Source organism: Ursus maritimus, unplaced genomic scaffold (genome assembly GCF_017311325.1).
Source record: "Ursus maritimus isolate PB19 unplaced genomic scaffold, ASM1731132v1 scaffold_7, whole genome shotgun sequence".
Classification (NCBI taxonomy): Eukaryota; Metazoa; Chordata; class Mammalia; order Carnivora; family Ursidae; genus Ursus; species Ursus maritimus.
This window is the reverse complement of record NW_024426885.1, coordinates 19,898,850-19,925,434: the sequence shown is the minus strand read 5'-3', so window position 1 is coordinate 19,925,434 and position 26,585 is coordinate 19,898,850. Positions and strand designations below refer to the sequence as shown.

Genomic DNA, 26,585 nt, shown 5'->3' with positions numbered 1-26,585 from the left:
TAGAGCTACAGGCTCATCTTGGTTCGGCCTTCCAAATGACTGGGGGCAACAGTTTTAACAAGTACTTTGCCACTGCAAAACATGGGTCACCATTTTTGCAGCTTACTCTATTTTCTTGTCTCTCATAGCACAACTATTCAGGGCTCATGTTTTGGGTGTTTCTTACGTTAGCACTCCCTCTCTAACACTAATTTCTGTAATACCTAAGGTAGGTAAACTGCCGTTAAAAATAGACTCAAAATGTATAATGACTTGAGCAAAATAGAAATTTATTTCCGCTCTCCTAACAGTCTGAGGCAATTGTTCCTGGTTGTTGGGTGACTCCCCTGCATAGCAATTCAGGAATCAGATTCCTTTGTCCTGAGGCTCCGTGCCCCGCCCCCACCCACTCACCCAGAACTTCCTCATCATATGCAACCAGTCTCAGGAGGTAAAGGGACTGTGAGGAGGCATACCTGCTTATCGAAGGTTTGACCCAGAAATGCTCCACACAACTTCCACCTGTGTTCTCTTGGCTAGAACTCAGTCATGTGACCATATCCAATGACAGGGAAGCTGGGAGATTAGTTCCTGGCTGAGCAGCCATTTTCCATTTCTCCCCTAAACCACGTCTCCACACTGCGTACTTTCCTCAATGTGGCCTCTTCTCTTCCTCTAGTTGTGGAGTTTGTTCTGTTAGTCCTCAGGTCAATTTCTTGGGTATTCAGAATGATTTGATAGGTAGCTAGTTGTGTTCCAGGGACGAGACAAGCCTAGGGTCCTCCTACTATGCCACCATCTTAGCCCCCATCCTGAGCAGCCATTTTGCAATAACAACTGTATAGTTCCAGGGATCCACAAGCTATAGCTGTCAAGCCAAATCCAGCCCATTGCCTGTTTTTTAAATAAAGTTTTATTGGAACATAGATGCGCTCATTTATTTACATATTACTTATGGCTGCTTCCACACTCAAACAGTAGTACTGAGTGTCTGCAACTGAAACTATATGGCCCGCAAACCCTAAAGTAGTTCGTATTTGGCACCTTTACAGAAAAAGTTTGCTGACCCCGGCTTTTTAAGGCGGAGGCTGGAACTATTGCAGCCATCTTGCCACCACAAGGGGGAGTCTGGAAGTGCTGGTCCCCACCACATGACTGCTGAAAATAAGCCAATCAAACAGAAGGCAGCGCCTAGAGATGGAGAGAAACCAAGTCCTGTTGACCTAATTTGAGCCATGAAGCCAGCCACTCCTGAAGCCAACCCAGCCTTGGGCTTTTTAGTTTTTTGATCTGATACATTTCCTTTTTCCCTTAAACCAATTTGAATGAGTTTCTGTCTCAACAGAAAGGGACCTAACTGATAACCTCTCCTACCCTAGCAATGGCAGGGAGTGGGCTAGAAAGCGATACTTATCTTATACTTAAGAATAGTACTAAAACTTCAGTCTGACTTAGCCCACCAATAGGTCACACTTGAACTGTGGACGAGAGCTACTGAGGCATGACCAACATGTGACACTTCCCCAGTGTAACCCTGCAAAGCTATTGAGTCACCGATCACTGGGAGCTTCCTTTGAATGTTTCATGTCTCTGTCTGAACAGATCGAATTTCTCGAAGCAGGTGAATGTGAAAGGCAAGGGTTCAACAAGGCAGCTGCTTAATCTTCCCTTAGCCCTAGGAGACCTTGGATAAAACCTGGCCAAGAAACAAAGCAGAGATTTTTTTTCAGTCCGGCCTGTCCTGGAAAGGCCCTATGTCATCTACACAATGAAACATAATAAGCAGTCTCTCTTCCAGGACGAGCCCTCAGAGTTCTCTGCAGGTGCATTGGCAGAACATGGAGGGGTTGGCAAAGGGCAGGTGGCTTTGTTCCCCCTGCTGCCTCCTCCTTAGAAGTTGCTCATTACAGAGCGAGACGGCGGTGTTATATAACACAAACTCAGCCTAATTCTGCTAGAGTACAAGGAAGAGCAAAATATCTCATTGTCCTCAGTACATAGCAGACAGACCATATATAGGACTCTTTAGACCTTGACAGACGAGCAGTGCATTGAAGTCATAATATGCCCTGGACTTCCTGTGAGGTGCCCCCTGATGAAGGCAAACCCTTGTTATGGGATAAGAACCTTCTACACTAGGTTAGCAAAGCCTGTATTTCTAATAATTTTTGGCTTTGGCCAAGCAACTTCCCTCCAAGGATCTCCAAGAGCCTTGCAAACATTTGCTACAAAATAACTTTACACACACACATACACACCTACAACCATACTTACTCTTTAGAATCTCCCTTGTGAATAAGTGAAAAATAATGATACACACTCCCTTTTAATTAACAAACACCTACTCCTATAACCATATATTGCCTGTGACACAAATAAGAAATATATCACCCAGGAGATGGAAATGGGTCTGGACGCTTTTTAGCCCTTTGTGAAAGTATGGGAACACTGTGTAAACAATGTGGTTTCTGAGCGGAAGTACACAGGGCAAGAATTTTTACTCCACTGAAGCACAAAAAGCCAGAAGCCCAGGAGGCCGTGAGTGTGTGGACAGTCCTGCGTACACCTAGCTGAGCTCAGTCAGATGTGCCCAGGCCCCTCCTCGGAGTCAATTGACGAGGACTCACGATTGGCGGCCGATCAGAGGAAGTTTGACTCAGGGAAATAAACAGTGTGTAGGCCAAAACGAAAGTTTAAATCCTGGTCAGCTAGGAGAGAAACATAGGTTGAATCTAGAGATGTCGAGGTGAGGGGCGAGGCTAGTTCATGTGTCGAAAAATAAGACGGAACCTGAGAAGGTCAGGTAGGGAGGTCAAGCGCAAGGTGAGTCGGGGCAAATGGTCCAGCAAAGAATATGAATATAATGAGAGAGGGAGAGAAGAAAGAGAGATTTATTTTCAGAAACTGGCTCATGCAATTGTGGGGGCTGACAACACTGAGATCTGTAGAGAAAGCCAGCAGGCTAGAAATTCTAGCAAGAGCTGCTGTTGCAGCTTGAGTGCAGAACACACAGGGCAGGCCAACAGGATCTCAACGCAGGAGGCGACATTCCTGTTAGTCTTGAGGTAGAATTCCTCCCTCTCCAGGAAACCTCCGTCTTTGCCTTTGAGACCTTCAAATGATTAAATGAGGTCCACCCACATTATGGAGAGTAACCTGCTTTATTTGAAGTCAACTGATCGTGTTAATCATGTCTACAAAGTGCTTCCTGGCAACATCTAGACTAGTGTTTGACCGAACACCTGGGCACCATAGCTTAGCCAGCTGACACATAAAATTAACCATCGCGTGGTGTTTAATGACACCAAACAGAACCAGATGCTTACTAAGTTCCTTCCATCACAGAGATTTAAGGCTAGGAGAAACTCTATAGAGTTTTTAAAACAAAAACAAAAACAAACACAAAAACAAACAAACAAAAAACCAGACAGTGGTGAAGAGTGACCCTTGGGTCATCCAAAAGAGAAACACAGACTTAGGTCTCCTAAACCCCAGTCCAGCGCTTTTTCTCGAACTCTGGAGCTAGGCATCCTGGGCCCCAGTGCCAACACCCACACAGTTTCTTTTTTGATCAAACTTCGTGGGGTGTAAAAACAGACATATGCCTTTAAATGAGAGCCAGCTAGATCACATTCTAATCATCCAAATATCTATTTCTTCAATAACTTCAGGAGGAAGTTAGGGATAGCAAAGGCTAAGGACAACAACAAAATGCAAGAGTTTCCAAGAGTCTGGAAAACATATGTGGACTTGGAGCCTTGCCTTTATGGATTTTAATTCTAAGTCAACCTCATCTAAGCAGCAACTACTCTGGGAATTCTCGTTTGCACCTATGTTCATCTATTTGCAAAAATGAGTTTCATCAACATGGGCCTGCTTGTCAAGATGGGGTTGTTTACGTTTCCCATCTTTTAGGGCTAAAATGGTGAAATCAGCTTGTTTCTGACTTTTTGTGAATGAAATAGCAGTGCTTGCTGTGTGGAACCATCTGGCTCGTGCACAGCACGAATTGTTTGCATCAAACCCTGCCTGGCATCCCTCTGAGGTCAGAATCCTCCTATGGCCGCGGTGCCTCCAGGAAGTGCTTAGAGCCACGAAAAATTTGGCAAAAATAACCCACAAGAGCATCATGATGCAAAAACCCTTTCCACAGCGGAACAGTTACCAGACAAGCCGGGCACTTTTCTGTGGGAACCAGGGTGTGCTTGAAGAAATCACTCAGAGACCAAGGCAGAGAGAAATGATCTGCTACCATTCTCCCAATTTGGCTTGATTTTATTTCTCTAAAATCACAGTTTGCAATGTGTGGGTGTTACCATGCTGGGTTTTTTCCCCTAGCAGAAATAACAACCATGAAAACCTCCACACTGCACTGGAGCATGTGTTTGTCAATTCGAGGGGTATCTATTGAAGAAAGCTAATAGCTGATTCAGTGCTTACTATGAGCCAAGGAATGTTCTGAGCATGTTACATTAACCCACTCGTTGAATCCTCACAACTACCTGGTGAGGTAGATACCATCAGTACTCTCATTTTTTTAACTGTAAAAATGAAACAGAGAGAGGTTAAGTTAGAAGACTAAATTCCCAAAATAAGGGTCATAGTCAATCAGTTCTAAAGCAAATTTTTGTCACATGTTAGCACCATTGAAATTAGGACATGCCCTACAGTTGCTGGCATATTAGCATTGTGTTCTCATTTAATTGGCAGCTTTTTCTTCTTTCTTGGTGATGCTTAAAGCAATGATGTGTCTTATAGTCAATAACATCTTAAATTTGATGAGATACGGAGCGTGGGAGAGCCAAGGCAAAACCCAGGCAGTTTGGTTCTGGAGTCCAGGTTCTCAGGCCATGCGGCGAGAAGCAAAGGGGAAGAACAGGCTTTGATTTCAACCAGGAGTTCAGGAAGTGCCGTGAATAGGATTTCCAAGAAGACCACACCATTTACATAGTTCTTAAATTGGTCATTAAAAAACAAAACTTTACTTAGTTGGTTTTGAAATGGAAAAAAAGCCAACGCAGCCTAAGCCAGTTTCTTGGTCTTTTTATTTTTTCCTTAATCCTCAATGCTTTTTGATAAACAAAAAGCTCATACTGGTTCCCTCCCCTGGACACCCCCAGGAATTCTGATATGCTGAACTTACCGTCACCCCACTCAGAGTGAGAATCTTTGGCCTGAAGAATATCCAAAGATTCTCTTGTTCTGTGTACAATTATGCACGGGATTCGACCCGCCTTGGTCGTCCCCTATCTTCTTGAGCATAATAATATTCACACAGCACTAAACTTAGACTTTTTAAAAAGAGTGAGGGTGAATCAAAGGGTGAAGAGGGAGTGAGGGTGTGTGTGTGTGTGTGTGTGTGTGTGTGTGTGTGTGTTGTTTTTTTTCTTTGTTTTATATTTTGGGTTGGTAGGAAGGAAATCACTATCTAAAAAAAGAAAGAAAATCTGTCATTTAAACCAATTTATTATTCCCAGTTTTTCTATCAACAAAACATTGATTTTTGTTGTCCAGGAAACTAGAGCGAGTTTCAGCAGAATTAATTACCTCATTCCAGACCAAGGGGTCACTAGGAACTCTCTTTTCAACTCTGTTTTCATAGGAAACAAAGGCCCTTCCTTGTAGCTCACCTGAGTCTCTCTCCAGTCTGAAACCTGAGCCTCTCCTCATTCCTGGGATTTCGCACTTCCTGCTGCAAACCATATGTTAGGTTATAACGGAAAACCCTACAGTTACAGTTGGGGAGGATGGGGGAGAAACGATGAGGTCACAAATCCCTGTAGGAGGCAATCACAGCTCTACCCCTAAGCTGCTAGAAAAACATGTTCCAATAAATTAGCTTGTTTTCATAGCCCTTCAACGTCAACATTTGGCTCCTAATGGTTGGAAGTGTCTCTCCCTCTACTCTGTGTCGTAAGTGGACTCTTTCTAGACATCTGCAAAAGCTCGTGGCTAACCCGCCCTGACCTGTAATCTGCCTGGATTTTGTTCCCTGCACCTGGAAAGTTATTTTAATTAGATGCATTTTTATCCTTCTCTTTTCTTTAGTGGAGACACTGCATACAGAGGGCCTGGGGGGGGGGAGGTGGGGCCTCCAGAGTTACTAACTCAGACTGAGGCCTCTTAGGGGGCTTGGGTGGTGCTGAGGACCCACCTGGGATTCCAGCAAAAGATGCCTGAAGTATCCGGGTGAGAGCACCAGGGGACAATTTTCCCTCCCCAGGGCACAAGGATGGGAATGAAGGCACACTGACGTGCACCACTGCGGGAAGGAAGACCCCAGCACCCAGGAGTACTCCAGGTGCCAATCTGAGCCAAAAGAAAGTCATCGCCCAGGATGAAAACGCCGCCATTTTCCCTTAAGTGGAGGACAACAGGCATGTGTCTTTAAACATGACTGGCAGAGAACTGACTCAGGTCAGAATGGTGGAGGAGAAAGAAACAGGATTCGAAATCTAGCAGACCCACCTTGAATCCCGGCTCTGCCACTTGCTAGCTGGGTGATCCGCAGTGGATTACCTGAGCTCTCTGAACCTCTGTTTCCTCCTCTGTAGAATGAAGCTTACAACATAAAGTAGGACTCTCGTGAGACTTAAATTATGTATTTACAGCGCCTGACACAAAAAGGCACGGAGTCGATGCTCTGCCGCCGTGCAACGCATCATCCCGATGTTCATGACTTACTGTCTCTGCATGAGGGGATTAGGGCCACACCTCTGCTTAGCAGGGAGCATCTCTCCAAGACAGCAATTACAGTCCGATTATTCCTCCCCAACTAAGCTCTGACTTATCCCATTCTTCAACACATCTCAGCCACTTTTCTCTAGGGTCTAGTGGGCCTCAGATGTTAGATCTGGGCTTATTCCACTCCCCCTAACAAGAGACCAGGCATGTGGACATCTCTGGCCTTGTAGGAACTCTATGCTATTTGGACCAAGTGGATTAATGTGGCAAACAATTCGCTGTCTTGCGTGCTTTCAAAAACAACTTGAAGGTGTATCCTTCCTTTCTTCCAGTTGTTTTCTTGAATTTATTTTTACAATAAGCACATTCTGGAAGCCACGGGGTCTATGGCTGCTTCCATTAATCCTTTCAATGGCCTAGATGACTTTAAAATCCCCCTTCTGCCTGATTTGAGAACACTGTCTCCTCCATGAAGCCCTCTCTGGCTGCCCAGCACCCGCAGCGCCCTCCCTTTCCAGAACTCCTGCGCACTGCTAATCAGCACCAGATGCCTTAGCAGGGAGCGCTCCTCTTGCTCCATAGCGCTGTGGTCATTGCTCCTGATTGCTCTGAAGTCCCTTGGTGAGGGTTGCCAGATAAAATATAGGCTGCCCAGTTAAACTTGAATTTCAGAGAAGCAACAAATACCTTCTCAGTATAAGTATGTCCCAAGTATTACGTCCATACTTTTGTCTGCTACATCTGGCGACAGTAAGGCCAGCCTGCATGCTTCTGCACCTACAACAGCTCTTAGCATGGAAGTGAGACTGTTCCAGGCCACGTGGTAAATAATTGTTGGTAATAACAACAACGAGAATAACGGCTGACGTTGATCAAGCATCGAGCACCTCCATTTGCCAGATACTGTGCTAAATCCATAGACAAGGTCAAGGAGAGGACAGGTATGCGTACATTTATACACAACACAAGGTGGAATATGATTGTTTTTTAAAGGCAATGTAGCTTAAAGATTGAGGGGAGGTCCTCTAAGCCATCTAACCTAGCTCTGTCATGTACTGTCCCCGTGACACTGGGTGCTTACCTAATCTTTCCTTATTCTCCCCATTCATAAAATGATGTCTTTCCTCCTGTAACTGTTTTCTTGACATAATACATTGGAGGTAAATGAGATAATATATTAAGGACAAAACACAGCACCCATCATGCAGTGAGGGAAGTTTTCAGGAACTGTTAAAGACATCTTGGTAGTAGAGATGGTGTCACTCTTGAAGTTTGGAGAGGGATGCACTTTGGCCTGAGTGGTCAATAGAGTCTTCCAGAACTGGTAAATTTGTCAAGTCGGGGGCAATTCCAAGAGAGGAGGAAAGTTGAAGACAGTTTGAGGAAATGGGCGAGGAGACTTATTTGCCAGAAATCAGCAAATGAGCTGCTTCAGTTTGCATGGGATTAATTAAAAACTTTCTTTACCATCAAAAATACTCTGTTAATCTAAATAAATTTTAAGTCCTCATAGCTAAAAAATTTGCTGTCTTGACTTACAGCAATTTACAGATCTAGGGACACAAGTTTAATATTTGGTGATTGGATGAATTTTTTTAAAAGGGAACCACCACATACTATTCTAACTTGATTTCTTAGCTTATCAAACTGAGATAACCAAGGCATTGAGATATTTATTGACTATGATTCTATCAGTTGACAACAAAAAGAGTTGTATTTTGTTGGTAATGAACCTTGAGAATCCAGAAATTCCTTTTGCCCCTTCTTTCCTACAGGAAGACTAGGGTACAGACCCATGGGCCTAGCACTTGGGACCTTTTGCAGGATCTGGGCTTCCGCTGGGGTTTCTGCTCAGAGCTGGGGCTGTGGGAATGAAACCAGAGAGGGTGCCAGATGGCAGGGTGTGGGAAGTCTCGGGCTGGAAAGAGATGGCCAAGATAAACAAGCGACTGGAGGTCTGAGAAATGAATGGATAAACATCCAGACCAAAGTCAACAGTGCTGGAGAATCCAACCCGGTCTCCACAGCCGGGGAGGTTTTGACACATGAGTTCAATCTCAAGTCCTTGAAAGAACTTTTGTGCATGTGATTCTGAAGCATCCCTGCCTTGGGGCACTGGGTGTGGGGAGATCACGCAGTTCCTGTAGCAATGCAGGAATTGTTCGATTTTCATCAGTCTGATGAATTCGTAAGATTGCTGAGTTGTCAGCGCATGACTGGACACTGTTTGATATTAAGGAGATAACGTTCATTTTTATAGTCTGACATTAGCGTGTTTATGTTTTTAAAAGAATCTTCGTCTTTTAAAACTACATACTAAACATTTATAGACGAAATGATAGGATGTGGATTTGCTTCAAAGTAATCCAGGGTTGGAAGGTGGGGATTAGCCATAAATTGATAATTATTTAAACTTCGAGAGCATTATATTATTTTTCTCTACTTTTATATACGATCCGTGAAATTTCCCATAATACAAAGATTTAAATAAAAGCTATCGAGACATACTTATTTCGTATCATAAAAAGAATCCAAACTAGGATCTAACAGAATATATGTCTGGGTTTTGTTCTTTTTTTTTTTTTTTAACATGAAGGACATTGGTTTTGGGTCTACATGGAACAAAATGAAATGGCACACAGCAAAATTAAGCCATTCTGAGCTATGAAATAAATAACTTACATATCTGAATATTTTGCTGCGGAATGCCTACACTCTCCTGCAGACTCACGGGGAACGTGTATATTGTACTATTGGTATTCTCACTTTCCTGGATAACTGGATTGCATTGACCTAATTTTAGGAAGCAGTAAGTTCAAGGGGTAGAATTTGTAGTGTGGATCTGGGAGATGCTCACACTAACAGTTACCACTTGGTTGGCTGGTGGCCCGTTTGCAGTTCAACAGGGTCTTCACAGACAGGCAAAAAGAGGAAACAACTACTTGAAAGTAAGGAGTCTAACACACTGACCAAAAAATCCCCGCTGGAATTCTTCTCTGACTCAACTCATTTCCTCCCAGTCTTCTGGTACGATGGGGTTTTTTTGTTGTTGTTGTTTATTTGGTTTCTCTTTTCAATCCCCAATAAATCTGAATTATAGTAACTCTGTGATGTATGCTATGGGTGGGGGGAGAAAAAAGAAAAGTATTTAGAAGCCTTGTTTAAACAGGATTAGCTGATTCATCTTTGAAAAGAACACACGACCATTTCCTGACCAGCAAAAGACCCCAAATCCTGTGTGACCAGGGTTAGTATTCATGCAACCCAAATGCCTCAAGCTTGTTTGCTGCCGTTGGGGGCTACAGAGAAATGCCCTGCTGTTTCTCTCAAGTATGGTTGCAGTCACGGACTAGATAATCTTACTTAGCTTGCAAACGTTAAAAAGCCAGCACATGTCCTGTCATATTGTTTTTAATGCAGTGAAGAGTCAGATGATCCCGCACAGCTTGCTCAGCGCGGGAAGGCCGTGTGCAGGCCTGGCTGCTCTGCTCAACGAGTCCAAATCAATTATGCTCTAATCAGGACTGTTTCCGGAACTGGTCAGATGGTGGTTCAGAGCAAAAAAGCAAAATGGCTATTTCTCTCCAGATCCTGTTTGCATCAGCGACTCCATCTCAGACACATCCTGTTTGACCTCTGGCGTAGCCGGGGAGGGCCATTGTCCCGTTTGACTTTTGACTGTCACTGAGCTGAAGGCCTCCGCTCTAAAAATATTCTAGGAAAAGCTTGAACAAGTATTAAAACTCAGTCATCATCCTCCGTCCGTAAGGATACACATTCTGGGCTATTTTCTTACATACTGGTTCCTGGTGCCTCAGAATCCCCAGGATGCATGTTTAAAATGCAGATTCCCAGCTCTACCGTAAGGCACGGTCTCTAGGAAGGTGCTAGTCTTACAATCCACACAGGTGATTCCGAAGAGCAGGCAAGTTCAGAAACTTGCATCAGGGGCACCCGGGTGGCTCGGTCAGTTAAGTGTCTGCCAGGGTCCTGGGATCGAGTCCTGAGTCAGGCTCTCTGTTCAGTGGGGAGCTTGTTTCTCCCTCTCCTTCTGCCTGCTGCTCTGCCTGCTGCTCTGCCTGCTTGTGCTGTGTGTGTGTGTGTGTGTGTGTGTGTGTGTGTGTCAAATAAGTAAATAAATAAAATCTTTAAAAAAAAAAAAAAGGAACTTGCATCAGGATGTGAGCTACTCAAATCCATACCTGTCCGACTCCCTATTTATGCTCTAATGCTGCAAAAATTGTCTTGAAATTCGGGCACCTACAAGGGGCCTCTAAAAGAAATGGAGGAAGTCACATCCATACGTTCCCAGGGAGTGGTCAGTGAGAATGGGAGGGTCAGCCCAAAGGCTACTGTTTTCACCAAAGCATGTCCAAAGGAGGAAAACAAGGGTAAGATTACATTTATTCAAATTGCTTTGTAATTATGTTGGCCATATCTTTTGAGAGATGTTAAAATATCTGCCTCACTCTTCTTGGGCTGCTGTAAGAAAATACCACAGACCGACTGGCTTATCTACAACAGAGATTTACCGTGCACGGCTCTGAAGGCTGAAAGTCCAAACTCAAGGTGTCAGCATGGTAGGCTTCCACTTCCTGATCCATAGCCAGTGTCTTCCTGCTGTTTCCTCACATGGTGGAAGAAGCTAGAAATATCAAGGGAGTCTCTTTTATAAAGCAATAATCCCATTCCTGAGGGTTCCAACCTCAGGAACAACTCCCAAAGGCCCCACCTCCTCATACCATCACCTTTGGGGATTAGGATTCCAAGACATGAATGGAGTCTGGGGGACATAAACAATATATTTTCTTTTAGGGAATTATTTTCCATTTCTTTATTTATTTTTGGAATAATGAATACACAATGTCCTTGCACAAAATTCAAAATGTATGTATTGACTACACGGAACATTTCCCTTCTACCCCAGAATTCTGGTTCCCAAACCCAGAAGCGGCCACTGTTACAGGTTTCTTGTATCTTCAAGAAATGTTGTATGCAGGTACAAGCAGATACATTTATAGAAATTCATTTTGGGGGCTCCTGGGGGGCTCAGTCGGTTAAACATCTGCCTTTGGCTCAAGTCATGATCCCAGGGTCCTGGGATCAAGTCCCACATCGGGCTCCCTGCTCGTCAGGGAGTCTGCTTCTCCCTCTCCCTCTCTGCCTGCAGCTCCCCCTGCTTGTGCTCGATCTGTCTCTGACAAATAAACCAATAATATCTAAAGAAATGGAAATTCATTTTTGATACAGCAGGTAACAGCCTGCATCTTGCCTTTTTACTTAACATATTACAGAGATACTTCCATGTCAGTATATTTGGGGATTTTTTTCTTTTTATTAAATGATAGTAATGGTAATTGTAATCGAGCATTTTATTTTATTTTAATTTTTTAAAATATTTTATTTATTTATTTGACAGAGAGAAAGACAGCCAGCAAGAGAGGGAACACAGGCAGGGGGAGTGGGAGAGGAAGAAGCAGACACTTAGCGGAGGAGTCTGATGTGGGGCTCGATCCCAGGACTCTGGGATCACGCCCTGAGCTGAAGGCAGATGCTTAACAACTGAGCCACCTAGGTGCCCTGTAATTGAGCATTTTAAAAATGCCCTGAGGACTCCATACACACACACACACACACACACACGCACACACACTTAGCCTCATACTGAAGCCCAAAAATATTTTAAAATTTTTTCTAGCTGTGAAATCTGAAAACTGAAGCTGGCATAATAAAAATTTAAAAAATAATACAAATAATTGCAGTATTATATAACATTTTATAATAAAAGATTTATGTAATAATGATTTACTAAACTATTTAATAAAAAGAAGAATAACAAACATTCCAGAATCAAATTGTTCTGGGCTAAAGTCCTACTTCTGTCCTTCTCCAGCTCGAAGAACTTGGGTAAGTTACTAACGTCTCTGAGCCAGTTTCCTCATTTGGCAAAACCGAGGGTGGGATGGGAAGTAAAACCCCCCTCCCGAAGATGTGAGGATTAAATAAATAATGAGTGGAAAGCACCAGGAGCCTCAAACCCGGGGAGATTACTGGTGCATGGGGCACAGCCCTAAAGCTGGCAACAGACACACGCTGCAGAGAGACTACGTGAGGAAGGCCTACATGTGTGCAATGACTTGGGCAGTTGGGAAATCGGTGAAGACTCAGGCAGAGCTCAGCAGAGTATTACCAGCAGAAACCACAGCTGACAGGAGGGGAGCGGTAGCTGCTACGAGACCGATGGTGAGTACATGCATCGTTGTTGAAGTTGGGCACTGTGTGGTCCAGTCTCACAGCAAGCAACGTCTTGGCCAAAGAAATACTGTCTGGCAACCATAAAGAAAATTCAGCCTTCTGGTCCTTTATCTGCATTTTCTGAATACCTGGAAGGAACAGTGTAGAGTGATATTTCTTTTCTTTTCTTTTTTGTTTCCCCATCCAAATCCTACCTGTAAATGGGAAGAAATGGAGAATGGGTCCCTTCCGTATGCAAGTCCACTGGGAAAAGACAAAAAGTTGAATAAGTGCTATTAAAAGAAATGAGTTTTAACAAGTGGCCATACAGTCTTGAAAAGTGAGATATTGTAAAAGATTCTTTTTAAACAATGATGACAGAAGTGGTGCCTCATGTTCTGTTTCTCATTTTTTGTTTGGTTAGGTTTTTACGGAAAATTTCAAACATATATGAAGTTGAAAGACAGCATAATGAGCCTATGATCGTCTTCAACAACTATCAACTCATGGCCAATTTCCCCGCATGTTCCTGCACCTCCCCTCAATATTATTTGAAGCAAATACTATGCACCATGTCATTTCATCTCTAAGTAGTTCAGCGTGTAATCCCTGAACATCATCAAATAGCGGGTAAGGGTTCAAGTCACCAATGGTCTCATGGATGCCATCTTTTCTTTTAACGGACTCTTTGAGTCGGGATCCAAATAAGATGCATACATTGCAATAGGTTTTTCTGAAAAATCAATAGGCTCTCCCTTCATTTCTTTTTTTCCCCTTTGCAATTTATTTATTGAAGAAACGTCTTTCCTTCAGAGTTTCCTTCCGTCTGGATTTTGCTGATTGCCTCCCTGTGGCATCGTGGCACATGTTCCTCTCACTCCTTCCTAACTCTTGTATTTCCTAAAACTTGGAAATTACATCTGAGAGCTTGGTCAGACCCAGGTTTGACTTTCTGTGTGTGGGTGCATGTCAAGACTATTTCACGGTGTTGCTTCCGTCAAGAGGAACTTAATGGCTACTTTTCTCTTTTTTGTGCTGTTAGCAGTTACTAGTGTTCAACACCAGGTCTCTCAGTGTGTTCAATTTTCCTGTCTCTTTGTTCACCGTCATCCAATGAACTGTTGCTTCTGGGAAAGGTCAAGTCACAGGTCAAGGTCTCCAAGCTTTGGATTACTAAGAAATTTCAGAAATCCATCACCCCAAAGTTATGCTTTTTCAGAAATTTTTTCCAGTTTGTTGAGCTATAATTGACCCATAACAGTGTATCCGTTTACCGTACACAACATAATTATTTGATGTATATCTATATTGCAAAATGACCAACACAATAAGTTTACTTAACATCTCTCACCTCACATAGTTACAATTTTTTTTTCTCATGATGAGAACTTTAAAGTTTTCCTCTCTTACCAACTTTCAAATATACAGTACAGTATTGTTAATTATAATCACCAAGTTGAATATTACATTCCCAGAATTTATTTATCTTATAACTGGAAGTCAATACCTTTTGACCACATTAGCCCGTTTCCCCCACGCCCCACCCCCTCTACCTGTGGCAACCACCTATCTGTTCTCTGTATCTATGAGTTCAGTTTCTTTAGGTCCCACATATAAGTGAGATCATACCATACTTGTCTTTCTCTGTCTGATTTACCTCACTTAACATAATGCCATAGAGGTCCATCCATGGTCTCACAAATGGCAGGATTTCCTTCTTTTTTGTGGCTGAATAATATTCCATTGTGTATGTATTTGTGTGTGTGTGTGTGTGTGTGTGTGTGTGTGCATATATATATATATATACTACCTTATTTTTATCCATTCATTCATTGATGGACACTTAGTTGTTTCCATGTCTGGGCTATTGTAAACAATATTGCTATGGGCAGGAGCGTGCAGATATCTTTTCTCGACAGTGATTTCATTTCCTTCAGATATACATCCGGAAGAGGGATTGCTGGATCATACAGCAGTGGTGTTTTGTTTTCTTTTGTTTTCAAGGATCTTCCTTACTGTTTTCCATACTGGCACACATCCTTCCAGCAGTGCGCATGGTTTCCCTTTCCTCCATGTCCTCATCAACACTTGTTGTCTCTTATTTTTTTGGTGACAGCCACTCTAACAGGTGTGAGGTGATAGCTTATTCTGGTTTGATTTGCATTTCCCGAATGATGAGTGATGTTCATGGGCATCTTTCCACGTACCTGTTGACTATTTGCATGTCTTCTTCAGAAGAATGTCTATTTAGTTCCTCAGCCCATTTTTAATTGGATTTTTTGTTTTCTGCTATTGAGTTGTATGAGTTCTTTTTATATTTCGTATATTATCCCCTTATCAGATATATGATTTGCAAATTCTTTTCTGTTTTTTGGTGCAAAAAAAGGTGATTTTATTAAAACACGGGGACAGGATCCACGGGCAGAAAGAGTTGCTGCTGATTTGCAAATATTTTCTCCCTTTAGATAGGTTGTCTTTTCATTTTATTAAGCACCTTTGCTGTGAAAAAAACCTTTTAGTTGCTTTTGCTGCCTTTGCTTTTGGTGTCAAATCCAAAAAAATCACTGCCAAGACCAATGTCAAGGAGCTTACCCTCTGTGTTTTCTTCTAGAAGTTTTATGGTTTCAGGTCTTACGTTCAAGTCTTTAACCCATTTAAGATGGTCCTTTATCTGCATTTTTCTTTTCTTCTTTTTTTAAAAAAGACTTTATTTATTTATTTGACAGAGAGAGAGAGACAGCGCAAGAGGGAACACAAGCAGGGGGAGTGGGAGAGGAAGAAAGAGGCACCCAGCAGAGCAGGGAGCCCGATGTAGGGCTCAAACCCAGGACTCTGGGATCACGCCCTGGGCTGAAGGTAGACGCTTAACGACTGAGCCACCCAGTCGCCCCATCTGCATTTTTTCTGAACACCAAGAAGGGAAAAATAGTGTAGGGTGATATTTCTTTAAGCCCCACTTCTCTCTTATGAACTTCACCCTGTTCCTGTGTTTCTTCTACTGAAATGGCTCCCACCCTGCAATCTCCTCAAAACCTTTCTTATTGGTTAATGTACCTCTTCTTCCTCTTCCCCTTCCCTTCTGATTCTGTATCAAGAAAGCCCAAAGAACTATTCATCTGGCAATGACAATATTCTTCTTAAAGGACAGAATGATTCACAAAAACACAATCTTATTTGAGTGTCAAGAGGGGGAATGGGTGGAAACTCTGCTGTGTCATCATTTTTGTCCCTTCTCAGACGAATGAAAGATCAACCAGGCCAAACTCCAGCTGGGATGCTGAGAGCCCTGAAATGTGCCAAGGGGTGTACCTGAGCAAAAGTGTGAGGTGCTGTGAGAAGAACGTGCCCGTGCCAAAGCGCACATGGCATTTCACATGAATTAGTTGATCACCAGCACCTTGCTGAACCAGCCAGAGGGATATGTGGGGACAGAGACTATGCTGAGGCCTCTCCAGTAACTGTGTTAAGGGAGCCGGTTATTCTCTCTGCACATAAAGCCGGCATTCTTCACCCTAAACCGTATATGCCTTGGTATGCTACCTTTTTCCATTTCTAAGTAAGCCATCCATGGCCAAAGCCAGACTGGGAAGTACTGGGCAAGAGGCCCACCATCCCAAAGTGAGCACATGATGGGCAAAAGAAGACAGGAGCAAGGGGAAAGGGCCAGTTGCTTAGCTCTGAAAACATTCCTAGCTCCTTGGAATAAAGGCCTCTCCCAGCCTCTCCTCCCTACTCCCACCTGCAAGAAAATTAGAGCCCAATTTAACAAGGGAGAGAGGTGGAGGACTTGACCATGTGTTAAACTTGGTTACTTTCAAAATGATACTCTGGTTTACTTAAAGGTGCCGTACACAATAACTCAATTGTCACGTTTCATCAACTCAAATGAAAGATGAATGTCAATGCAAATAAGTGATAACTTTCTTTTACATGGAGAAACTCAAGCTAGGAGAGGCAGAACTGGAGTTGCGGGGACGCGCAGGCTTTGGGATTAGACAAACCCTGTTACATCCTGACTCCATCAGTCCATCAGTTTTTATCTGTGTGTCTTTCAGAAGTTGCTCGGTCACTCTGTGAACCACGTTTCCCTTATCTGTAAATGAGAATAACTAACCAGGCCTACTTTATAACATTGTTGTGAGAACATGGGGAGGGCACTTGGCATTGTGCCAATAGAACACGGGGTTCAATAAATACTTTTCTATTGTTGCTACTAGGAGTTCTTGGAGAATTGGACTCCAATCTTCATGCACAAGATTTGTTTAATAAACTTTCCATTTTTGGAATAATTTAACATTTGTGGAAAGGTTGCAAAGATAGTCCAGAGAGTTCCCAAATACTCTTCGCCCAGATTGTTTTTGATGTCGACATCTAATACTATCGTGGTACATTTACCAAAACTAAGAAGCCCACACTGGCACATCCATATTACTATAAACTATTACTATTACCATTACTATTACTATAAAACTTGACACTTTCCAGATGTCCCAATTTCCTATTCCGGGATATAATCAAGGATGTCAATTGCATCAACACTCAACATTGTTAATCAATCAGTGACTCCATTGTCAAAACTTAAATGTGCCTTTTTAGAATCCTTGAGAGGTCTTGAAAATCATTTATTCCCTTAAGTAGTTTTTTTACAAACTTTTCGACTTATTAATTGGTGTAGTAAATCCTTTTGCATGGTCGGTGAAAAAGTCAAATGCAGGTTAGCATCTGCCAGAATTATCACATTATTCGCTCTGTTCAGACTCGAAATTCCTAAGATTTTACCGTGCACATACTCATGGGCCGCAAAGAGATACTGTATTCGGCCCTCAGTAGGTGGTCAAAAAGTGTGTGTTGCTAAGCTAAATGTAAAAGGCGATTCAGATCTTCTGACAATTGCTCTGCTTACGGGCACAGTTAAGTGTATGTTGCCCTGGGCTGGGTCTTATTTTGAGTGATGTCTTGGAGTTTGGCTTTGCCTTTGCCTAAAGAACCTGTTTGTACAAGACTATGGAGAATCTGAGCAAATAAGACTCACTCTTTGGCAAACTACGAATTTTTCTACTACCTTTCACTCAGCAACAATTGTCCCTTGGGGGGATCAATCGTGATGTTGAAATAAATCTGTTTTACTTTTATCTCTGAGGAAAAAATACCCATGTGTGTGAATTCAATTTCTGGCAGGTTAGCTGTGGTAGTTGCTGTTTTTTATAAGCACTATTAACCCGGGATGATGAGAATCACCAGGGTGGCTCTGACAACGAGAAAGACAGAAATAAGGACGTCCAGCCAGCCGTGAGTTTCACGGCGCGATCAGGTAGGTCTGCTGCAGCCACACTGGGACCTCACAGGTAAGTTATTACAAGACAGTTGTGGCAAGGGCATGTCTTCCTTCACCAGTGTTGACAAATGTTGTCCTGCATCCAAGCCAGTCAGTCATTCTTGTATTCAATTTAAAATACCTATCGAGTGACAACTACAGCGGAAAGTATGCCCTGTGAAGCATCCACTTACTTGAGGGCTTGTTAGAAAAGCAGAATTTCAGGACTCACCCCAGTCTGAATCAGAATCTGCATTTTAACAAGCACTGCACCAGATGACAGCGGTAAGAGCCAGATTCCTGTCAGGGGACAAATGATATATATTTATTGAAGGGACTATTGATAAAATTCCAGTCAGTCACAGGATACCAATAAGGAATGGTGAGGCCCACTGGCCTTAGTGCTAGCAGAAACCCATTACCATCCCAGCAAGAGCTGCTCAGTAGAACCGACGGTCTTTGGGAGCAGAGAATGTGTCTCTGGTGGGGCCAACAGAAAATATCCATCACTCCATGAAACACGGCCTCTGTTCTCAATGACTTTGGTCTCTAGAAGACCTTATGTACCTGTGGGTTGATGGTGATGAAAGCCTCCATTGTTCCAACTTAAACAAAAACTACCTTTCCAAAGTGACCTTGAATGTGATAGTCTAGGATTCTCTTAGATCATTCCTTAACAACCTTAACCATATTTCTGAGTAATTTTTATGTGAAAGGCACTCACCTAGATACTGAGAAGGAGATAGAAGTGTCAGATACGGTCCCTGCCTTCAAGAAGTTTGCCATTTTAGGTTTAGCATTGATTAAGGTTTCTTACATAAAACTGAAAAAAGGCTCAAACAATCAACCAGAACCCAGCTGAAGCAGGATATGAAGCTGAGACTCTGGAACCAGACTGCTAGGTGCAAACCTCAGGTCTGACATGTGCTCGCTGTGGAGCTGTGGATACGCTGCCTAACTTCTCTCTGTCTCCTTTTCTTCCTCTGTAAAGTTGAGATGATAAAATCAGTTGCCTGCCTCAATGGGCTATGGTGGTGGCGGTCAGGATTAAATGAGTTAGTGTGCGGAAAGTATTTCAGGGGTTCCTAGCACATCATCAACCCTCCATGTGTTAGTTATTGGAAGCCAAGAAATAACATGTCCTCAGTGGCAGAGAATCTAAAAAAGCAGAGCATCAAGTCCATGACATAAAGCTGCCCCTCTAAATTCATGCATTTTTTATTTGTTTGATTGATTTTTAAAGATCTATTTATTTATTTTTAGAGAGAGCGAGAGAATGCACGAGCACCAGCAGGGGGAGGGACAGAGGGGAGGGAGAGAGAGAATCTCGAGTGGATTCTGCACTGAGCACAGATCCCAACGCAGGGCTCAGTCCCACGACCCTGAGATCATGACCTGAGCCGTGACCAAGAGTCAGACACTCAACCAACTGGGCCACCCAGGTGCCCCTAAATTTACGCATTTGAATAAGTCAATTAAAGAATAAAAATAATAAGTTAATAATCATAGAGTTGGCACAAGGATAAGGAAGTATTGAAACAGTTAAGTTTGAGAAACCCCGACCCTCAGTTATTTCTAGCCCCCAGACCCATGCAATGCCTCATCTAAGTGTTCTTACAGGGTTAAGAGACTTTCTGAAGGGACAGGTTCCCACAAAGTCTTCTGGGTTAAAGGAAAATGAAATGTAAGCATAAAAGTAGGATGGCTTTTAAGAAATTGAAGTTAGTAGGGTGTCTGGGTGGCTCAGTCGGTTAAGCATCTGCCTTTGCCTCGGGTCATGATCCCAGGGTCCTGGGATCGAGCCCCACATTGGGCTCCCTGTTCCGTGGGAAGTCTGCTTCTCCCTCTGACCATCCCCCACCTCGTGCTCTCTCTCTCAAATAAGTAAATAAAATCTTAAAAAAAAAAAAAAAGAAATTGAAGTTAGCTACGTATTTGAAACTAACTAAAGGAGTTGTGAATACACGTGGGGGTGCAACTACTCCGGGTATCAAGTGCGTCGCACGTAGCCGTGCCAATGAAAGTCACGTACATACATCTGAGGGCAGAAGTCAGCTCTTGAGATTTCATTGAGTTACCTCTTTGTCAGGATTTCCAAAATTGTGGGCTTCTTTTGTTAGAGCCAGCATCGTTTTTTTTTCTTTGCATTTTGATGAACTTTTGACCTAAATTGTATTTCCAATCTCCAGTCATTTAGTGGAAGGCCATTAGCTACTGGTTAAATACATACATGCACGTACACACACACACACACACACACACACACACACACACTACATTTTCAGACCAATTGAATTACAGAAGGAGCCAATCTGAAAAGTTATTGAATTAAAACCCTAGAAGGGAGAGATGGGTTTTATTGTTAGCGGTTGGCATGACAACTCGATATGCTAGAGAGTAATATGTGCTGAGTTCATGTCTTGGAGACTCTGACAAGTTCAAGGCAGGGCCTTTGCCTCTGAATCTTGTTGCCAAGGTAATGCAGCGTAAGGCCAGAGTCCACTGAAATGAATACCTCTGACAGCTCATGCCAGCAGGAGCTATCTGATTAAAAGGGATCTTTAAAAAAAAAAAAAAAAGAAAGAAACAGTATTTTAACAAGAGCAGGAGGAGAATGCAAAGGCGGGATATTGAAATATGGACAAGAGAAAATCTGAAAGGAAAGCAGTCAGTGGGTGCCAAGAAGTAACTCAATAAAGGGGTCTGTTTTATTAGCAAGGGGTTGGTGATGTGTGAAGGTCTGCAGGCAGGGATTCCAGCCCGCCGGGCCATTTTGTTAGAGAAATGATACTGCCCCAGTTTGGTTCCCTGGCTCAAATTCAGCAGAATGATTTCACTTGATTGGTGGCCGCCCCCCTTCCGACTGCAGATTTTAATTTGACAGATTTCCTTCTCTGATAATACATTAAAGAAAATGGTTTCTGAGGGGCTTTATAGGTCACACATATGCCTCAAAATGAAAAGGGAATCCACAAAAACCTCAGCCCAGAGTAGAGGCCACCAAATGCCACTGCCTTCAGACACCAGAAGAAAGAATCCTTAAGTTCATGATCGTATTTCCAATAGGGATTTGACCCAGACTCCAAGTAAGCTGACTCTCTTTTACACTTCCAGGGATTTAATGGGGATAATTAGTAAGTGTGGACATGTGGGTAAGAGGGTAAAAGGCAGATTCAATGGAAGTCAGAACCCCAGGTCAGCAGCTTTAATTTAGTTCCTATGAATTCAGATCAGAGTATGATTTCATAAACAAATGAGGGAATGAAAATTTACTATCCTCATCCCGCCCTATCAGGTAGCGTCGACAGTGTGATCTGTAACGGAGAGAATATTGGCCTTAGAGTTACCAAAATCCAGCTCCTGCCTCTGCAAATGATTTGCTGCGTGGTCTCGGCACGGTATGTAACACGCTCTGCGTCTGTTCCTGAAGCTATAAAGCAAACTGCGTTATCCCAGCCTCTTCCTGTAAGAATAGTTCTCCACCTGGAATGGATAGCCAAATCACAGAGAAGGCTTTTTTTTTTTTTTTTTTTTTTTTGGAATTCAGATTCCCTGCTCCAACTTCTGCTGAGTCAAAATTTAGACCTTTCAAGAGTCTACACGTGATTCTGATTTGTATCTCTGTTCAAGAATCACCAAAGATTATATATAACTTGGAAAGATGAATAAGCTAACATGTGGGAGTTGTCTTAAGCTCCTTAATCAATCAAAAAGGAAGGGTGCTGCTAAGTTCAGCTTTTTTTTTCCCCCGCTTACATTTTTAATATTTAAAACAGGGCAAAGAGATTAGGACTGTAGGAAAGTTGGCATACGTAAGAGAGTTCACATTTCTCTTCACCGTTTGAGGTATTTGGAGATGTCTAAGCTTTAAAAGAAAAGCTCTTTGAAGTAACCCTTTTTGTTCATGGTTTCCATTCCATACCCCCCCCCATCTTTATTGATCTGGAGAATGATAATTGAGGTTTATCTAATGCTTACTGGCACGATTCTGAGTGTTTTGTTAAGTGTTAACTCATTTGATCTTGCCCCCTCTTATACACACTCTGGAGAGATGAAGTAACCTGAGGCCATTGGTGACAAAGGGTGGAGGTGGGCTTTGAACCCAGGAACCTCACTCCAGAGCCCCACTCCTAGTCACTGTGTTGAAACCATTTGTGGGTCAAACATTTCTATGAATAAATTGTTCGGCCTATATATGGGAGTTTTTCTAGGTCTGGGTCATCACTTCCTAAAATGTGGTCCTTAGACTTCCTATGTCTGGATCACCCGAGGTGCTTATTAAAAATTCAGTTTCCAGGGATCAATCCCAAACCTATTGCATTAGAATCTCAGGTATGAATAGATGGCTGGGAACTGGCATTTAGAAAGTATACTCCTTAGGTGATTTTTTTTTCAACTTCATTGAGGTATGATTGGCAAATAAAAATTGTATGTATTTCGGTTGTACAACATGATTTTTTAAAGGTGTATAACACAATTTAATATATACATATATGTTGTGAAATGATTACTGCAATCAAATTAACACATCCATCATTTCGTACAGGTAACCTTTTACGTGTATGGGTGTGGTGAGAACACTTAAGATGTACTCTCTTAGCAAGTGGGGTGACGAGGCCCAGTAGAATGTAAGAACCACTGGCCTGGGATTAACATTCATAGGTCACCATTGTTGAGGATGAGGGTTGGTAGAACATTTGGGAGCCATCGAACCAAAACTGTTTTCCAGAATTAGACACTGGGCACTGCCTGGGGTGGTTCAGGGATAGTTTGTGGCTGTTGGATAGTTTGCACAAGACACAACTTCTGCCCAGAAACAACTGGTTGTTGTCTGTCGTGGAGGGAAGCCAGCAAGCTGACAATACAAATTTGCCTTCAGAGCCCAGGTCTCATTTCCCCTCAAGGGGTTCCTACTTATTGGTAGCAGGGCTAGCACTGGCCTATAACTTTGATGTTTTCCTTCGTAGTATCCAAGTGCCAGGAAGTCTCCGTGTCACTCACTGCACACGCCATCGCGGGCACAATGGCAGAGTCAGGGAGCAGACCGTGTGGAATGCAGTCTGGCCCCATTGGACTTTGAATTGAGCTGGAACTTGCAGACTCCCACAAGAGATCACTGTGGTGTCTTTTTCAGATGGGCAAAGAAAAGGAGGCCAAGAGGTAAACCCAGAAGGGCTGGAGATTTGTACTTTGGAAATAGTCCACAGTGATTTTTTCTAAAAATTAAAGATTTTTATGTGAGGCTTCTTGGGGTATAATGTACACACAGTAAATTCAGGTGGGTGTTTTGTTTTGTTTTGTTTTGTTTTTAGTGTATGGTTCAATGAGTTTTGGAAGCTATACCCAACATCATACCACCGATGCCAGTTCCGTGAATTTGACTGATGTATACAGTCAGGTAACCAACATCAAAAAAGACAGGACGCTATCAATTCCCCCAAAAAGTTCCTTTGTACCCCTTTGCAGCCAACCCCACCCACTTTCCCCCATTCTTTGGCTACCACTAACCTTATATGTATCCAAATTCTAGAATGTCATGTTAATGAAATCTTATCATATGCAGCCTTTTGTTGGTGCAAATGTCAATAATTCTTTCCTATTTATTACTGAGTAGTATCCCATTGTATGAGTTACCACAACGTATTCATTGATTCACCAGATGATGGGCATTTGGCGTATTTTCACTTTGTGGTAGGAATTGAGATTGAAATGAGCACACATTAAGCAAGCACACAGGTAAGTAGACTCAGGAAAGTGAAATGGTTTGTGCCTTCAGCCTCTGATAAAAAATCACCATCACACTGGAAATTCCAGCTAACACCTGAAGAAGGAGCTTCATCGGTGGCTCTGGAGACCAATGGGAAGGAAGAGAATGCATTAAGTGGTGTTGGTAGAGTGATTAGAAGAGCATTTGATGTCCTTTGAGAGCCCTAAAATGATACTACCATGCTGAGACACATGAGGGCGCTCTAACCAGCTAGCATTAGCAAACCCTTTTCATTCTAACAAAGGTTGTTTGTTTTTTAATTTATTGGAATGCTTTGTTGAAAACCCTGGTGAATTCTCACTCCCACCCTTGGTCTCATTGGCCACTCTTGGATGATAGAAAAGAATTTGGCATCCAGTGAATCTGTCTTTGACTAATCCTCAGGGGTTTATTGTACCCAAGCACGCTTTTATGGGGAGGCTCTCGTCAGCTTCCCTACTTAAAGTTACATGGAAAGGCTTCCAAAGGAACTCAAGACCAGAATACCTCATAAATCACAAAGAGAACTGAGATTGTCCCTAAAGTTCCTTTTTAATTTTATTGTTATTTTCAGGCCTTCCCAGAATTTAGCACACGAGTGTTAAAAAATAATTGCTGGGCAACATTTTAGAAAGACTTGTGAGTCACTCCTTTCACATGGATCAACAATTTAGCTGGTTGAAAGTTGTTCATTCTAGTCAAAGGAAGCACTGTGATCCATATAGAGGAATGCTATCTTTACAGCAAAGCAGCAGGGAGACAGGACAGGGTTACTGGTTTTGGTTTTCTGAGAGGCTGTTCAAAACCAAAACCAAAAAAAAAAAAAAAGGTCCTGGATACATTTAAAATTTTTTGAAAATCAATGACTCATTTGTTACAGAAGAGCTAAGTCCAAAATAAAAGACACTTCATATAAACTGCATTAGAGAGCTCTGATGGGACTCTAAATGAATTTCATGCTGTGGGTGCATGATTTTCTTCCAAGTTCTGGGGAGTCTTAAGGATCTCTCTCTTAGGCATAGGGGTTGATCCCGTCATTTGCAAGGATGTTTCTGCAAGGACTTCGTACAATTAACAGGATAAAATGCTTATTTGAAGAAAGAAGTCTTTTACTCAGTCAAAACTCCTGAATATAAAATATGATTGTTTCAAGCAGAAAATTATCTTTGGCTCTTATGTCCAAGTTACATAATAGCATGGCCTTAAAATTAAGAAGACAGGGAAGAGATGATTCTAAGGACAGAGTGTGGTCCTGGCCTGGATTCATGGATGCTTGGCACCAATCAGGAGAACCATCCTGGGGTGCTCTCTCTCCCCATTTGAGTAGAATCCTGAATCACAAGACCTGGGCCTACACACGGTCCCACTGTAGACTTTCTCAATCACCCCCTTCAAAAGGCAATCTCTTGTTCTATCTTTTCCTTATCTCTTGGATCCAAAGCTCACTGGCTATGTGGTTAAAAATTTGGACCAATGAGTCATAGGTAGCTATGTGACCTTAAATAAGTTAACTTTACCTCTCTAAACCTCAGTTTCCCCCACTATAAAGTGGAAATTGTAAAAGTCTTTATTTCGGGTCTCCGTAACAGTACCCACCAGAAGTTGCTGAGAAGATTAAATAAGATAATGCATATAAAGTCATATAACCCAGTGTCTGATACATAGTAAGCCCTCAAGAGATTGACATTATTATTATTAGCATTATTATCATCATCAACATTATTAGTAGTATTTCTGGTTTGCTCCTCTCAACTGTCATCTGAGCTCCCTATCCTGCTAAACCACTTTCAGACTCCAGTGGGAAGAATCTTCCTAGTCAACCAAGCCCTTAACCTCTCCTGTCCCTGCATCTGCCCCAAGGATTGTCCTCCCCTCCTTCCAGGGCTCACAAACCAAACCTAGCCAATGCTAATAGTCTAGTGCTATCACACATCAGAATTGTACTAAGAATGCCAGGAGCATCCAAGGGCCATCAGTCTAGCTACAGCCATCAATTTGGGATGGATCTACCTTAAAAGTGAAACGTATTCCTTTCTATCATAAATCCCTACACTATTTATCCATCCAGATGAGAAACGTCACTTCAAGAGCATATGCTGTCCGTTAACAATCCTCTTCCTATAAACGAGATGCAGAAACAACACAACGTGAGTGGACAGGGGGTCTTTTTAAGGAGAGGAAATACTGTTTTATACCGTTCCACTTACATCCCCTGCATGCAATAGAGTCAAGGCCCAAGCTGACAACGGTAGCTCCAAGTTTTGCAAGAGAAGTGGAAGAAGAAAAGGAAATCCAAAGAGACCGTGATCCCAGTTTAACAAAACTGCCTCTGGTGATAAAGTTCTGCAAAAGATGAATGAGGAGAAGCAAAATGCCTCAAAATAGATCTGCTCACATTTCCTTTTTAAGAATGGGAGGGGGAGGTTCCTCCAGACAAGTCAGAATAGCTTACAGTCGAGTTGTATTTTCAACAAGTTTTCTTGATTAGCTCACGTAGTGTTTAGGCGTGTAGATTCTGGATCTGTCCGGCGGGGGGTTCTGCCTCTGTCTCTTAAACCGCGTAAGCCTCGGTTTCCCCTAGGTAAAACAGTGATAACTATATCGTGCATTTCATAGCATTCTCATTGG

The 26,585-nt window shown here is 42.6% G+C and overlaps 1 long non-coding RNA gene across 2 annotated transcripts; it reads left to right on the top strand.

Annotated features, from left to right (window-relative positions):
- Positions 1–18,077: 18,077 nt before the first annotated feature.
- LOC103656883 lies at positions 18,078–23,743 on the top strand. Of its 2 annotated transcripts, XR_566728.2 has the most exons (4): positions 18,078–18,208; positions 21,507–21,609; positions 23,179–23,371; positions 23,524–23,743. It is a non-coding gene; the product is annotated as an uncharacterized LOC103656883 (long non-coding RNA). The 2 variants fall into 2 exon arrangements; XR_005833303.1 differs by lacking the exon at positions 18,078–18,208 and having other exon boundaries at positions 20,561–21,609.
- The last annotated feature ends 2,842 nt before the right edge of the window (positions 23,744–26,585 follow it).